This window comes from Heterodontus francisci, chromosome 2 (genome assembly GCF_036365525.1).
Source record: "Heterodontus francisci isolate sHetFra1 chromosome 2, sHetFra1.hap1, whole genome shotgun sequence".
Lineage (NCBI taxonomy): Eukaryota > Metazoa > Chordata > Chondrichthyes > Heterodontiformes > Heterodontidae > Heterodontus > Heterodontus francisci.
In genome coordinates, this window is record NC_090372.1 from 189,712,480 (window position 1) to 189,726,913 (window position 14,434).

Sequence of the window (14,434 nt, forward strand, 5' to 3'; positions counted from 1 at the left end):
TCACAGCTCCAGCGTCCCGGGTTCAATTCTGGGTACTGCCTGTGTGGAGTTTGCAAGTTCTCCCTGTGTCTGTGTGGGTTTCCTCCGGGTGCTCCGGTTTCCTCCCACATGCCAAAAGACTTGCAGGGTGATAGGTTAATTGACCATTATAAATTGTCACTAGTATAGGTAGGTGGTAGGGATGTGCTAGGAATATGGAATTAGTGTAGGGTTAGTATAAATGGGTGGTTGATGGTCGGCACAGACTCGGTGGGCCGAAGGGCCTGTTTCAGTGCTGTATCTCTAAAACTAAAAACTAAAACTAAAAAAAAACTAAAACTAAAACCTGTGCTGCTGCCTTCAGTGATCTATGGACAAGGTCCCTCTGACCCTCTGTATATCCGAGGGTCCTACCATCCATTGTATATTCCCTTGCCTTGTTAGTCCTCCCAAAATGCATCACCTCACACTTCTCAGGATTAAATTCCATTTGCCACTGCCCTGCCCATCTTACCAGCCCATCTATATCGTCCTGTAATCTAAGGCTTTCCTCCTCACTATTTACGATACCACCAATTTTCATGTCATCTGCGAACTTACTGATCATACCTCCTATATTCACGTCTAAATCATTAATGTACACTACAAACAGCGTAGTATCATTCTAGTAAATCTCCACTGCCCCCTCTCCAAGATGTTAGCATTCTTCCTAATGTGTGGTACCCAGAATTGGACACAATACTCTAGCTGAGGCATAACCAATGATTTATTTCGCATAACTTCCTTGCTTTTGTACTGTATGCTTCTATTTATTAAACCCAGGATTCCATATGAGATAATTTCCTTTGTGCTACAGCTTTGCTTACTAATATTCCAAGTAGGGTCTTTCTCAGAAAGGCAGAAGAATTATTATAACAATATATGGAAATTCACTTCCTTTTACTCCAAGATAATCTTGATTACACTGTCACAAGGTACTCAGAATTACATAGAAATGACAACATTGAAAAAGCCTGTTTGGCTCAACCAGTGCATGTTGGTGTTTCTCTTTCACAAGAGAGGTAATCCTAATCCCATGTGTCCACTCACCTTCTGTCCCACATCACTTCCAATTAATCTTATATCCCCTTGATCTAGATCCCACAATTACAATCTGCCCCATCCCTTCATAATTTTCAACACTGTTATCAAATTACTCCTTTAATTTGTCTGTAATAACAAAAACCAGGCAGCATCCCAGTTAGACTGTGCACTCTGTTATCCTTCCTGCAATATGCAGCTGCAAACTGTAAATGATAACTCAACTGTGATCTACTTAAGGTTTTATATGGATTCACCACTGCATCTCAACTCCGTGGCATCAAACATAGTTTAACCGAAAAGGAGGTAAGTTGTGAGGAAGGGGTTTGAGGAGGATCTCGTGGGGAGCTATGGGAGGAATTCAGGGGCATGGGAGGCCATGACCTCCAGACACCCCAAAGGAAAGTTTTTCCCATACCTTGGAGGGCCTCTGTGTTTTTTCGACAGCTGTCAATCTGCCTTCACCTTGTGGGAGAGCCACAGCAGCCTCCCTGCTCAGGCCATGGTTAATGAGATCCGAATTGTATAAATTAATGAGGCTCCAGCATGCTTCACCTAACGGCAGTGAGCAGTTAAAATGGTGGCTAGCAGAATTCCAGCAGGAATGGGGTGCTAAGGCAAAGCACTCACTTTAAACCACTAGTTCTCACCAGGTGAGATGGGGTAAAACTGATCCCTTTTATTTTTGTCCTAAGATGTGCCATCTCCCATTTATTGACATTGAATTCCATCTGCCACTTTTCTGCCGATCCCCACTATCTTATTAATATTCCTTTGCACCTTCCTCTGGTCCTTACAATTATTTACTATCCCTTCTAATTTAGTATGGTCTGCAGATTTGGACAACATTCCCTCTAGCTTCGATGTAAGGAGTGAATGGGAGCAGTTCCAGGGCAGAAGCCCAAGTGACACTGCTATCCACTTCGAATCACTCTGATAAGCTGTCTTTAATTTCTTCTCTCTGTTCCCTTCCTTCTAATCATTTTTTTAATCGAATTTTCTCCTCTCCCCTAAACTCAATATTCCTTAATCTTCTCCAGTGGTTTCCTATGTGCCACCTTGTTAAAGGCTTTTTGAAAGTCCATGACCATCACATCCACTACAATTTCCCCATCCATCTTATGGAATCATAGAATGGTTACAGCATAGAAGGAGGCCATTCAGCCCATCAAGCCAGAGATAGCTCTCTGCAATATTTGTCACCTCCTCAAAGCATTTCATCAAATTTGTCAAGTGCAATCTTCTTTTCTGAAATCTGTGTTGGCTGGTTCTGATTACTTTCTCTTCACCCAGATAATTAGTAATTTCATATGTAAATAAAGATTCTGAAATATTCCCTACCGCAGATGTAAAACTAACTGGCCTATAATTACCTGGGAAAGTTCTGTCTCATTTTTTTGAAAATGGATATTATAATGGCCAGTCTCCAGTACTCTGACACTCTTCCACTCTCAATAAAACCGTCAAATATAATTTCTGGAACCTTAATATATCCTCCCCTATTTCCATCAGGATCCTTGAATGCATCCCAAGAGGTCCCAGCATGTTATACTTCTTTTGCTCAACTAACTTGCATAAAGAAAAGACTTATATTTAAATAGTGCCTTTCACAAACTCAGGAAATCTCAAGGTGCTTCATCGCCAATGAAGTACTTTTGAAGTGTAGTCACTATTGTTCTGTAGGAAATGCAGCAGCACATTTGCACACAGTAAGCATCCACAAAAAGCAATGTGATAACGACCAAATCTCTTTTTAAGTGACGGTTCAGGAATAAATATGGCTTCGAAATAGTGCATTGGAATGGTTTATGCCCTTCTGAGAGGGCAGATGGTGCCTCAGTTCAGCGTCTCATCAGAAAGACGCCAACTTTGGCTTTGCAACATTCCCTCAGTACTATACTGGAATGTCAAACTAGCTTCATGATCAAGGCCAATGCTACTTTTAAGCAGCTGTCAGGGAAGCAGAGCAGTTCAGTTGAGTGCCACCATGTATGGGGCACAGGACCTTGAACCCTGAAATTGGTATACATTATGCCTATATTACCCCAGAAATGTCAGCCCCATAGCGTTGCAAAAAAATTCCAGAGAGCTGAGTGATTAGTGCAACAGAATGTCCGGATTGTGCAGTTACAAAGTGATGAGTTTTCATAGACAAAACCCATTGTAAATGCACGCATAAGAATTTATGATACAACCATACAAATTTTACAGGCAGGAAAGACTAGCTGGTCCATCAAGCCTACCCTACACTGTGGGCTGCATTTTGCCCTGAAAGCAATGGTCACAGCAGCCAGAGGCATGGCTGCATCTCAGTGAGAGGTGCCCGTCTGTCATTGGTGACCCCCACAAGGTTCCTCGAGAGTGGCCATATGCAGGTGGCATTCATGTGCCCCCATCATGGACTACAGGGCCCCACCAGAATAGGCCTTGTGCTTGTCTCTGTGGAGAAATTGACAGTGTTCATTCTTGTGCTTGCAGGAGAAGATGGCACACAACAACAGAGAGAGGACCAAAACCAGCAGAGGGTGCCATACTTGCACATCCTGACACCCATGGAGGAGGCAGCCTTGGAGTTGGCAGGGCACCAGAGCAGCCATGTAATTGCGAATGGTGAGATGGGAGTGCCAAGCTAAGAGGGTGCAAGAATGAGTGCAGGTACACAGGGGTGCATCTGGCTCACACAAGGCATATGTTCATGTAACCAATGTTAGACACATGGAGCTGCGCATCAAGCATGGTTAGGATGAGTAAATGGAAAGCACTCATTAAGCCCTCACATGTTGATGGTCACTCATGCAGGTCCGGGTCAAGCTGTGGCACTAACAGCTCAAGAGACCAGGGGCCTCAGAGGGTGCAGCATCACAACATTCCCCTGCACCTTCCACCAGTGCAGTTACTCTCACGTCAGTGGGCATGAGTCCATGATTAGATTCAGGATCACAAGCTGGTGAGCACATCAAGGACGCACTCCAGCAGCCGATGGAGGCTGTGACAGCTGAGGCCACTTACAATCAGAGGACTGTGGGAGGCCAGGCCCATGCTGAGCCCAAGGCTGATGACGTGCCTCTGGAGTTGTCGGCAACACAGCAACTGCTGAGAGTTGAGGGAACATCTGTTGGATCTTCCAGAGGCTATGCGCACCCATGCACAAATGATGGAAGAGTCCATCTAGCTCATGAGTGCTGCCATGTCTCTGATGAGTGTGCACTTGGCGTCTTCCACTGATTGACTGGTAACCTCATGGAGAGTCAGCTCCAGCAGACTATTCAGTGGATGCTGGGGGATGCATATAGCCCTGCACGCCGTCGCCTTGTCCATGAGCTCCATGCAGCAGTGGCAAGGTGAGAGGGGAATGAGGCACCTGGAGCTGGGAGGTACATGTGTGCCTTGCAAGGGAGGAGGAGTGGCTGCATTCTGCTTCTGGGGGCTCTTCTTAGGCTACTTCTGGGATGGACAGTAGTTCCTCAGCCCCTCTGCCAGTGACACCAGTGCCTCAAGAAGCCATGATAATAGAGGAGTGTCCTGCACCAGTGCAGAAGCCCCTCAGCATTCTGGGGCTCTCCGGGCCTCATGCAGCCAGAGGACAGCCACCAAGGTCATCCCAAGTGAGGGGGCAGCATGATCAGCAGTCTGTCTCCACCTCAGCTGCAGGCGCAGGGGTAGCACCTCGTAGGAGCACCCATAACAGAGTAAAGAGAAGCACCTAGCTGCACTTGGGGTTCATGGGTGATTAAAATCCATAGATGTCAAGCCTCGTTTCAGTTGTTTGCCTCAATAAGTCTTTCACTGTTGGTGCTTCTCATTCTAATTCTTGCTTCTCTGTCAGATTGTATCTACACCTTTGCTGAAGTGGTGGACTAAGCCATGTCCATTCAGCTCCTCAGCCTTGCCGCTATGTGCTGTGTGCCTGGGCACTGGGAGATGGAGTGCAAAGTGAAGGGGGTGACAGCAGGAGTAATTAAAGTTAAGGCTTTATTGGCACCTTTCCATGAGGGTACATGGGTCACAGGAAATGGCTCTGTTTTAGGGCGTCCTGAACCTCTGTTGCACATACCTCATTTTGCATTTCTTGTGGTCCCAGGGGTTTCTTAACTTGTATTGCTTGGTCAGCTGGCTCCTCCACATCCTCATTGCTGGAGAAGGCATCGCGATCACCGATGGCCTCATTGTTCAACGTTTCCTCCCTCTGCAGTGCTCGGTTGTGCAGTGCACAGCAGACCACCACAATATGCGAGATCCTCCCTGGGGAATACTGAAGGAATCCACCAGATCAGTACAGGCAGCTGAAACATATCTTCAGAAGGCCAATGCATGCTCAGGCTGACCTGTGGCAGGTGCTTTACCTCTCCTCAGCTGCAGTGTGAGGATTCCTCACAGGTGTCAATAGCCATGCCTTTAGTGGGTCACCCTTATGTCCCTCCCTGAAGGCGCGCCAGGGGCTGGAAAAGCTGTGGCACCTGGGGCTACTGAAGTATGTAGGCGTCGTGGCTGCTTACTGAAACCATGCACACACCTGAAAGATCTGCTTTCAGTGGTCACAGACCAGTTGAACATTGATGGAGTGGAAGCCCTTCCTGTTGATGAAGGCCACTAGCTGGCCATGGCAGCCTTGATGGCCACATGTGTGTCTTGTATCTGGGGATTCCAACGATGGCCCCGAAGCCAATGGGCCTCTCCACCTGACTGTCAGGGTCAGTCCGGTAGTGCACATTGTCACCGGCCTTCTTGAACAGGGCATTAGTCACCTCCTTGATGCACCAATGGGCCGCAGCCTGGGAGAGCCACGCATGTCTTCAGTGGATCCCTGGAATGATCTGGAAGCGTAGAAGTTGAGAGCCATGGTGATCTTCAAGGCCAGGGGCATGGGGTGTCCACCAAACCCTATGGATCTCAGCTCATCCTGCAGCATGGCACAGAGATCAGTGATGACCTCCCTGGAGAGCCGCAGTCTTTGCTCACACTGCCACACTGGACAAAGTACAGCCTCGGGTGGTACACTATCTCCTAGTTATAGGCTCATCTGTTGGCTCTTCTCTGACATGCCGGCCCCAAGGTTAACTCTCTTGCTGGTCGTGAGGTTGGTGATGTGCCCCCACCTGGGCCTCCCTCCCTCTGAGCTGCCCCTATTCCTCAAAAGGGGCCGAGACCTGGGTGGTGAGTGTCCTCTTTCTCTGATTCCTAGGTCATACCAGGAAGCCCCCTGCCTGTTATTAAGTTATTAAACTTGTCCCTTGAGTTCTCTCCTTGGGGCAAGTGCCACTGCCTCTATGTGACCCTGGCTACAAACCCCCCGCCCACACAGTCCTGGCACATTTTCTCCCCTTCTACCAAAATCTGGCATTTCCCTGTGTGCACCACCCCTCCTGCTACAGCACACTGGTTCTCCCGATGGCTTTGTCAGAGAGCCAGCACTATCCCCCACTTCCTTGCTGCTTCATTTCACCAAGCAGGTCGCCGAAGCCCCATGGTCTCCATGCACCATTGATAAAATTAGAAATGTGCCATAAAATTGGAGTTAATTGGCCTTTTAAATCCTTCAGTTGGTATCCCAAGATATCGGACCTCTGGCCAAATGCAGTCTGCTCCCATTTTGCGATGCCCTCTCTCCCCCCAACCTCCAAACTCGCTCTAAATGGCCCAGTAAAATTCTGGTTCATGATTTATTGAACTGCCTCCAGTGTTTCAATGTCTTTGAAAATTAAGTGCCAAGATATCACACAATATTCTAAATGTGGAACGCCAATGATCTATATGAGGCCAGACTAACTTGTTTCAACTTTTATTTCAGTGCTCTTGAATGCTCTTCCAAGTACATGATTATCTTTGCTGATAGCAATTTCACCCTGAATACATTCAATGAATGGTCAATAATCACCTTTAAACCACTGTCCTTTTCCACCTTTGCCAAAATATTGTTCATTGTGTACACATTTCGTGTTGCCTGTTCCAATGAATAACCTTGCATTTATCTACATTAAGACCCATCTGGCTTAGCATATGAGCTCAAACGGCCCAAAGCTCTTTGAATGCTAACAGTCTCTTTTGTACTTACCATCTGGACAAATAGTGAAGTGTCTTTGTAAATGTTATTCCAGTTCTGGGCATTTCGCCTTTCAAAAGATATCAATGCATTAAGGAATGCTTAGAAAAGACTGACAACAGTGATTTCTTAAAATTTAGAATTGTAAGTAATGAGAGCTAACAGATTTAAAGTTCTCAGTTACGAGAAAAAAAATCACATTAAAGTACATAGAATTTACAGCACAGAAACAAGCCAATCAGTCCAACTAGTCAATACTGGTGTTTATGCTCCACACAAACCTCCTCTCATCTTACTTCATCTAATCCTATCTGCATATCCTTCTAATTAGGTTAAGACATGACTTAAATTTCTGTAATACTAAATAGTATGCATAATTCAGGTGTAAACAGATTATTTAACTTACAGATAGATGTAACTGCTATTTAACTTAAACGTTAACTGTAAAACTAAGGTCACATGTAGAGGTACAATAGTCTAACGGCTGTGGTAGAAACCCAGAAATTGTGAGATCATTCCCAACATGGCGAGTTATGAAATTGAATTGAATAAATATGGCCATTTGTTGGCTGGCACCAGAGAATGACCCTGAAAGATGTTGGATTGTTGTAAATACCCAGTTGGGTCAGTCAACTCTTACTGCCATCAGAGAACACAAGTAGGCATTTCAAGCTCGAGCTTATTCCAGCATTCTGAACACAGTGCTGCAGATGGAGTCTGTACAACTGAAGCATTACTTCCTCGCTTTTGGATTCCAACCTTCTTGAGATAAAGTCATTAGACTTCCTGATTACTTTTTGGATTTGTGTATTAACTTTTAATTACTTGCATGCATGGATAATTAAATCCCTTTGCTCCTCCACAGTTCCGAGTCACTCACCATTAAGAAAATGGCCCAGATTTTGCATTCAGTGGCAAAATGACAGTGATCGATCGAGCGATTATCTATGACATGGATTTCACCTTTCCCACTCTGTCACCAATTATGGCGGATCTCTGGAATCCAGTAACTGTGATGCTAATAGTGATGTAAGCAATGTGATCAATCACATTGCAGAATCCTTACAGACAGCAAACCAAGAAACGTCAAGTAGAGTTATCATTTACTTGATATAACTTTTACAGAAAGTTAAATAAAGATTGTGACACACATAGAGTCATAATGGCATAGAAGGCAGCCATTCAGTCCATCGAGTCCATACCAGCTCTCTGTAGAGTAATCCAATCAATCCCATTCCCCGCCTCTATTCCTGTAGTCCTGCAAGTTTATTTCCCTCAAGTACCCATCCAATTTCCTTTTGAAATCATTCATCATCTCTGCTTCTACCACCCTCATAGGCAGTGAGTTCCAAGTCATTACCACTCGCAACGTAAAAAATTTCTTCCTCACATCTCCCAGCATCTTTTGCCCAAAACCTTTAATCTGTGTTCCCTGGTCCTTGTACCATCGACTAATGGGAATAGCTTTTCTTTGTCAATTCTGTCCAAACCTGTCAGAATCTTCTATGCCTATATCAAATCTCCCCTCGATCTCCTTTGCCCCTAGGAGAACAACCCCAGCTTTTGTAACCTATAGCTAAAATCCCTCATCCCTGGAACCAGTTAATCTCCTCTGCACCCTCTCAAGGATCCTTACATCCTTTCTAAAGTGATGATCAGAACTGGAAGCAATACTCCAGTTGGGGCCTAACCAGAGTTTTCTAAACATTCAGCGTAACATCCCTGTTTTTGTGCTCAATATGGGTTTATGAAGCCCAAGATCCCATATGGGATTAAGATAGAAATTTAAATACCATAAATAAACTTACCTACACTAGGGGAGATTTACAAATTACCGATCACCTGCAAGTCTTTGGCGGTGGGAGGAAACTGGAGCACCCGGCGAAAACCCACGCGGTCATAGGGAGATCTTGCAAACTCCACACAGGCAGTACTCAGAATCGAACCGGGGTCCCTGGAGCTCTGAGGCTGCAGTGCTAACCACTGCGCCACTGTGCCGTTGATGGTTGGTACAGACTCGGTGGGCCGAAGGGCCTGTTTCAGTGCTGTATCTCTAAATAAATAAATAAACAATAAAAGAAGTGAGAATTAATCGACCACAAACAAGATCAGGAATTAAGTGATAGCTATGTGGGATAAATTCATCAAAGTAGTTACAGCTATTTCAATTAAGTGCATTCTAAAGAATATGTATGAATAGAGGTACATGGTTGAATCTTTTGGGCCTCCTTATCTCGAGAGACAATGGATACGCGCCTGGAGGTGGTCAGTGGTTTGTGAAGCAGCGCCTGGAGTGGCTATAAAGGCCAATTCTGGAGTGACAGGCTCTTCCACAGGTGCTGCAGAGAAATTTGTTTGTTGGGGCTGTTGCACAGTTGGCTCTCCCCTTGCGCCTCTGTCTTTTTTCCTGCCAACTACTAAGTCTCTTCGACTCGCCACAATTTAGCCCTGTCTTTATGGCTGCCCGCCAGCTCTGGCGAATGCTGGCAACTGACTCCCACGACTTGTGATCAGTGTCACACGATTTCATGTCGCGTTTGCAGACGTCTTTATAACGGAGACATGGACGGCCGGTGGGTCTGATACCAGTGGCGAGCTCGCTGTACAATGTGTCTTTGGGGATCCTGCCATCTTCCATGCGGCTCACATGGCCAAGCCATCTCAAGCGCCGCTGACTCAGTAGTGTGTGTAAGCTGGGGGTGTTGGCCGCTTCAAGGACTTCTGTGTTGGAGATATAGTCCTGCCACCTGATGCCAAGTATTCTCCGAAGGCAGCGAAGATGGAATGAATTGAGACGTCGCTCTTGGCTGGCATACGTTGTCCAGGCCTCGCTGCCGTAGAGCAAGGTACTGAGGACACAGGCCTGATACACTCGGACTTTTGTGTTCCGTGTCAGTGCGCCATTTTCCCACACTCTCTTGGCCAGTCTGAACATAGCAGTGGAAGCCTTACCCATGCGCTTGTTGATTTCTGCATCTAGAGACAGGTTACTGGTGATAGTTGAGCCTAGGTAGGTGAACTCTTGAACCACTTCCAGAGCGTGGTCGCCAATATTGATGGATGGAGCATTTCTGACATCCTGCCCCATGATGTTCGTTTTCTTGAGGCTGATGGTTAGGCCAAATTCATTGCAGGCAGACGCAAACCTGTCGATGAGACTCTGCAGGCATTCTTCAGTGTGAGATGTTAAAGCAGCATCGTCAGCAAAGAGGAGTTCTCTGATGAGGACTTTCCGTACTTTGGACTTCGCTCTTAGACGGGCAAGGTTGAACAACCTGCCCCCTGATCTTGTGTGGAGGAAAATTCCTTCTTCAGAGGATTTGAACGCATGTGAAAGCAGCAGGGAGAAGAAAATCCCAAAAAGTGTGGGTGCGAGAACACAGCCCTGTTTCACACCACTCAGGATAGGAAAGGGCTCTGATGAGGAGCCACCATGTTGAATTGTGCCTTTCATATTATCATGGAATGAGGTGATGATACTTAGTAGCTTTGGTGGACATCCGATCTTTTCTAGTAGTCTGAAGAGACCACGTCTCTTGGTTGAATAAAAGATCAAATACTCTCTAGAAAACTTTGGTTCCATTCTAGGCTGGAATGTAAACGTGTCATCTATGGAATTACAACCCATTACAACAGCAAGAACTTGCATTAGCACCTTTAATGTAGTATAAGACTTCAATGGCACTTCACAGTCACTTCACCACACAAAATTTGACACGCACCACAGAAGGGGATATGGGGCAATTTTATGCTTGAATGGCCTTCCCACCCTGCTGCCAATTAAGACCCTTAACTGGGCAATTAACCCCCAAATAAGGGCCTCTTCCCACGGCAGTCACAATTAGCTGTGTAGCGGGCAGCCTATCGCTGCATGGGAAGCACGGCACTGAAAACCATGCGCCAGTGAGGGACGGGTTGTCCCTCATTAAAAGGCACTTAGTGCAAGAATGAGGGACACATCATCAGGCCGGATGGGCCCACTGAAAGCCATACCCCTGCCCTTGCTGCTGACCCTCCCCCGCAAACCTCACTCTCCAAAACCCCTCCTGCCCTGACCTACCTGTGGCCTGGGTCCAGCGATGCTCCTCAGCCTCCAGTAGGCGCTCCTCCAGCAACAGCCACCGCCTCCTCTGATTAACCAGCAGCTCTCCAAGTGTGGAACTTACAGAGGCAGGGCTCTTAGTCCTGTGGAAGGCCCACTGCTGTCCACTTAAGTGCCTGAATGGAACAAGATTTGGTCGGCCTTCTGGAGAAGAGACAACGCGGGGATCTCAGTGTCGCTTTTTCCAGACGTCAAGATCCTTGCCACCAGAATAAAATTCCCCCACATTGAAAGAGGTGACCAAAAGCTTCACCAAAGAAGTAGATTTTTGGGAGGGTCTTGAAGACGATCGAGATAGAGAGGCCAGAGAGGATTAGGAAGGGAATTCCAGAGTCTGAATCCTAGGCAGTTGAAGGTACGGCTGCCAATGGTAGGGCAATGAAAATCAGGGATGCACAAAATGCTGGAAATTGGACGAGTGCAGATATCTCAGAGGATTGTCAGGCAGGAGGAGGTTATGGAGATAGAAAATGATAAGACTTGAGATTTTTGAAGACATGTTGAATAATATAGATTGTAATGTTGCACTCTTACTCTGCTCAATTTTCTTTGGAAATTTTAAGTGGGATTATTTATCTCCCTTTGCCAATTAAATAACTTGGAGAGACTCCAGGGCAGTGTCGATTGTATATGTTCTGTTGGAGGATGCATGCTTCATGGATCAAATGCTTTTCAAATTTGAATCACCAGCAGAGGTACAAATAGCAGGATTTGACGATAATGCTCTGATAGTAATTTGTTTTTCAATCAAAAAATGATATGAAATGTAAAGATGGCACTCAGTCCATCAAACCAACTACTTCCTAATGATAATGTACAACTTGCACTGTGGTGTTTTCTCCTCCAATTGACTTCATCTCTTGAAGAATGGAATAAACACACACAACATTTCGAGGTAGATAAAAATGTAAAAGTGTTTCCTAACTCCAAATATCTACTACAAAGATATCACTCGAATATTAGCATTGATTTTATTTAGTTCTGACTAGTTACTATTTTACTGACTGCAGTTCCACAATTTTTCATGAAACGGACCAGCAATTTCTTGAACCTGTTTTGTTGGCAAAACATTTGTTATGTGTTTATACATCTTGTGCCTGTAATTCTTTTTCTTGCTGTCATGACCTTAACCAGAAAGTCATTTACTTCTATTGTAATGGGCTTCACCAGCATTAGATAATTGGCAAAAGAACCAGAGGCAACATGAGGGGGAAAAAAATGACACAGCAAGTTGTTAAGATCTCAAATGCACTGTCTGAAAAGGTGTTGGAAGCAGATTCAATAATATCTTTCAAAAGTGAATTCAATAAATATCTTAAGGGATAAAATTTGCAGTGTTATGTGGAAAGAGCAGGGGAGTGGGACTAACTGGGTAACTCTTTCAAAGAGCTGACATTGGCTCGATGGACCAAACGGCCTCCTTCTGTGCTGTATCATTTTATAATTCATGGTTCTATGATTACAACAGCTGTTTTTGGTAGACATATATTCCACACATCAATAGCCTATTGACAGAAAGTGATCTCCAATATTTCTTGTGGTTTTCTGATTGACAGCAAGTAATTTTTTTTTTAGATTAGAGATACAGCACTGAAACAGGCCCTTCGGCCCACCGAGTCTGTGCCGAACATCAACCACCCATTTATACTAATCCTACACTAATCCCATATTCCTACCAAACATCCCCACCTGTCCCTATATTTTCCTACCACCTACCTATACTAGTGACAATTTATAATGGCCAATTTACCTATCAACCTGCAAGTCTTTTGGCTTGTGGGAGGAAACCGGAGCACCCGGAGAAAACCCACGCAGACACAGGGAGAACTTGCAAACTCCACACAGGCAGTACCCAGAATCGAACCCGGGTCCCTGGAGCTGTGAGGCTGCGGTGCTAACCACTGCGCCACTGTGCCGTTTGTTTGCATTTATGCTAAACTGCACGTAAATGGCATAATCCTATTCCTTCTCAAGCTTCTTTTCATTAATGAAAACATATTCAATTGTGTGAATATTTCTTCATATCTTAGAGTTTATGTCCCCAAATTTGTCTTGCAGTTGGTGCAGCACAGATTCACTAGAATGATACCAAAGCTAAATAGGTTAAATTATAAGGACAGGTTGCATAGGCTAGTTCTGATGAAGGGTCACTGACCTGAAACGTTAACTCTGCTTCTCTCTCCATAGATGCTGCCAGACCTGCTGAGTATTTCCAGCATTTCTTGTTTTTATTATGCATAGACTAGGCTTGTATTCCTATTAATACAGAAGCTATGGGGTGATGTAGCTGAGGTGTTTAAGATGATTAAATGATTTGATAGTGTAGATAGAGAGAAACTACTTCCTCTGGTGAAAGATTCCAGAACAAGTGGGCATCATCTTAAAATTAGAGGTAACCCATTCAGGAGTGATGTTAGAAAGCACTTTGCATAAACAGTAGTGAAACTATGGAATGCTGTCTCCCTAAAAGGCTAGGTTAATTTAAGATTTCAAGACTAAGAGTGATAGATTTATGTTAGGCAAGAATATTAAGGGTTACAGAGCAATGAAAAAAGCGCTAATTAATAATCTTGTTGTAAAGGAGCCTTTAGGAAAGAGTGACCATAATATGATAGAACTTTAAATTACGTTTGAAAGTGATGTAGTTCAATCAGAAACTAGGGTCTTAAATCTAACCAAAGGAAACTATGAAGGTATGAGGGGCAAATTGGCTATGGTGGATTGGAAAACTATGTTAAAAAGTTTGACGGTAGACAGGCAATGGCTAACATTTCAAGAACTAATACATAGTTGACAACAAAAATACATTCCTCTGATGCACAAAAACCCAGCAAGGAAAGTGTTCCAACTGTGGCTAACAAAAGAAATCAAGGATTGTATTAGAGCAAAGGAAGACACGTATAAAGTTGCCAAAAAATGGTAAGCCTGAGGATTGGGAACTTTTTAGAATTCTGCAAAGGAGGACCAAAAAAAAATTAAGAAAAGGAAAATAGAATATGAGAGTAATCTAGTGGGAAACATAAAAATGGACCTTAAAAGCTTCTAAAAGTATGCAAAAAGGAAAAGATTAACAGAAACAAATGTGGGTCCATTACAAGGAGAATTTATAATGGGGAATAAGGAAATGGCAGAGAAACTAAACAAATACTTCGTGTCTGTCTTCATGGAGGAAAATACTAAAATCCTCCCAAAAATAATGGAGAATTAAAGGATTAGTGTAAATGAGGAACTGC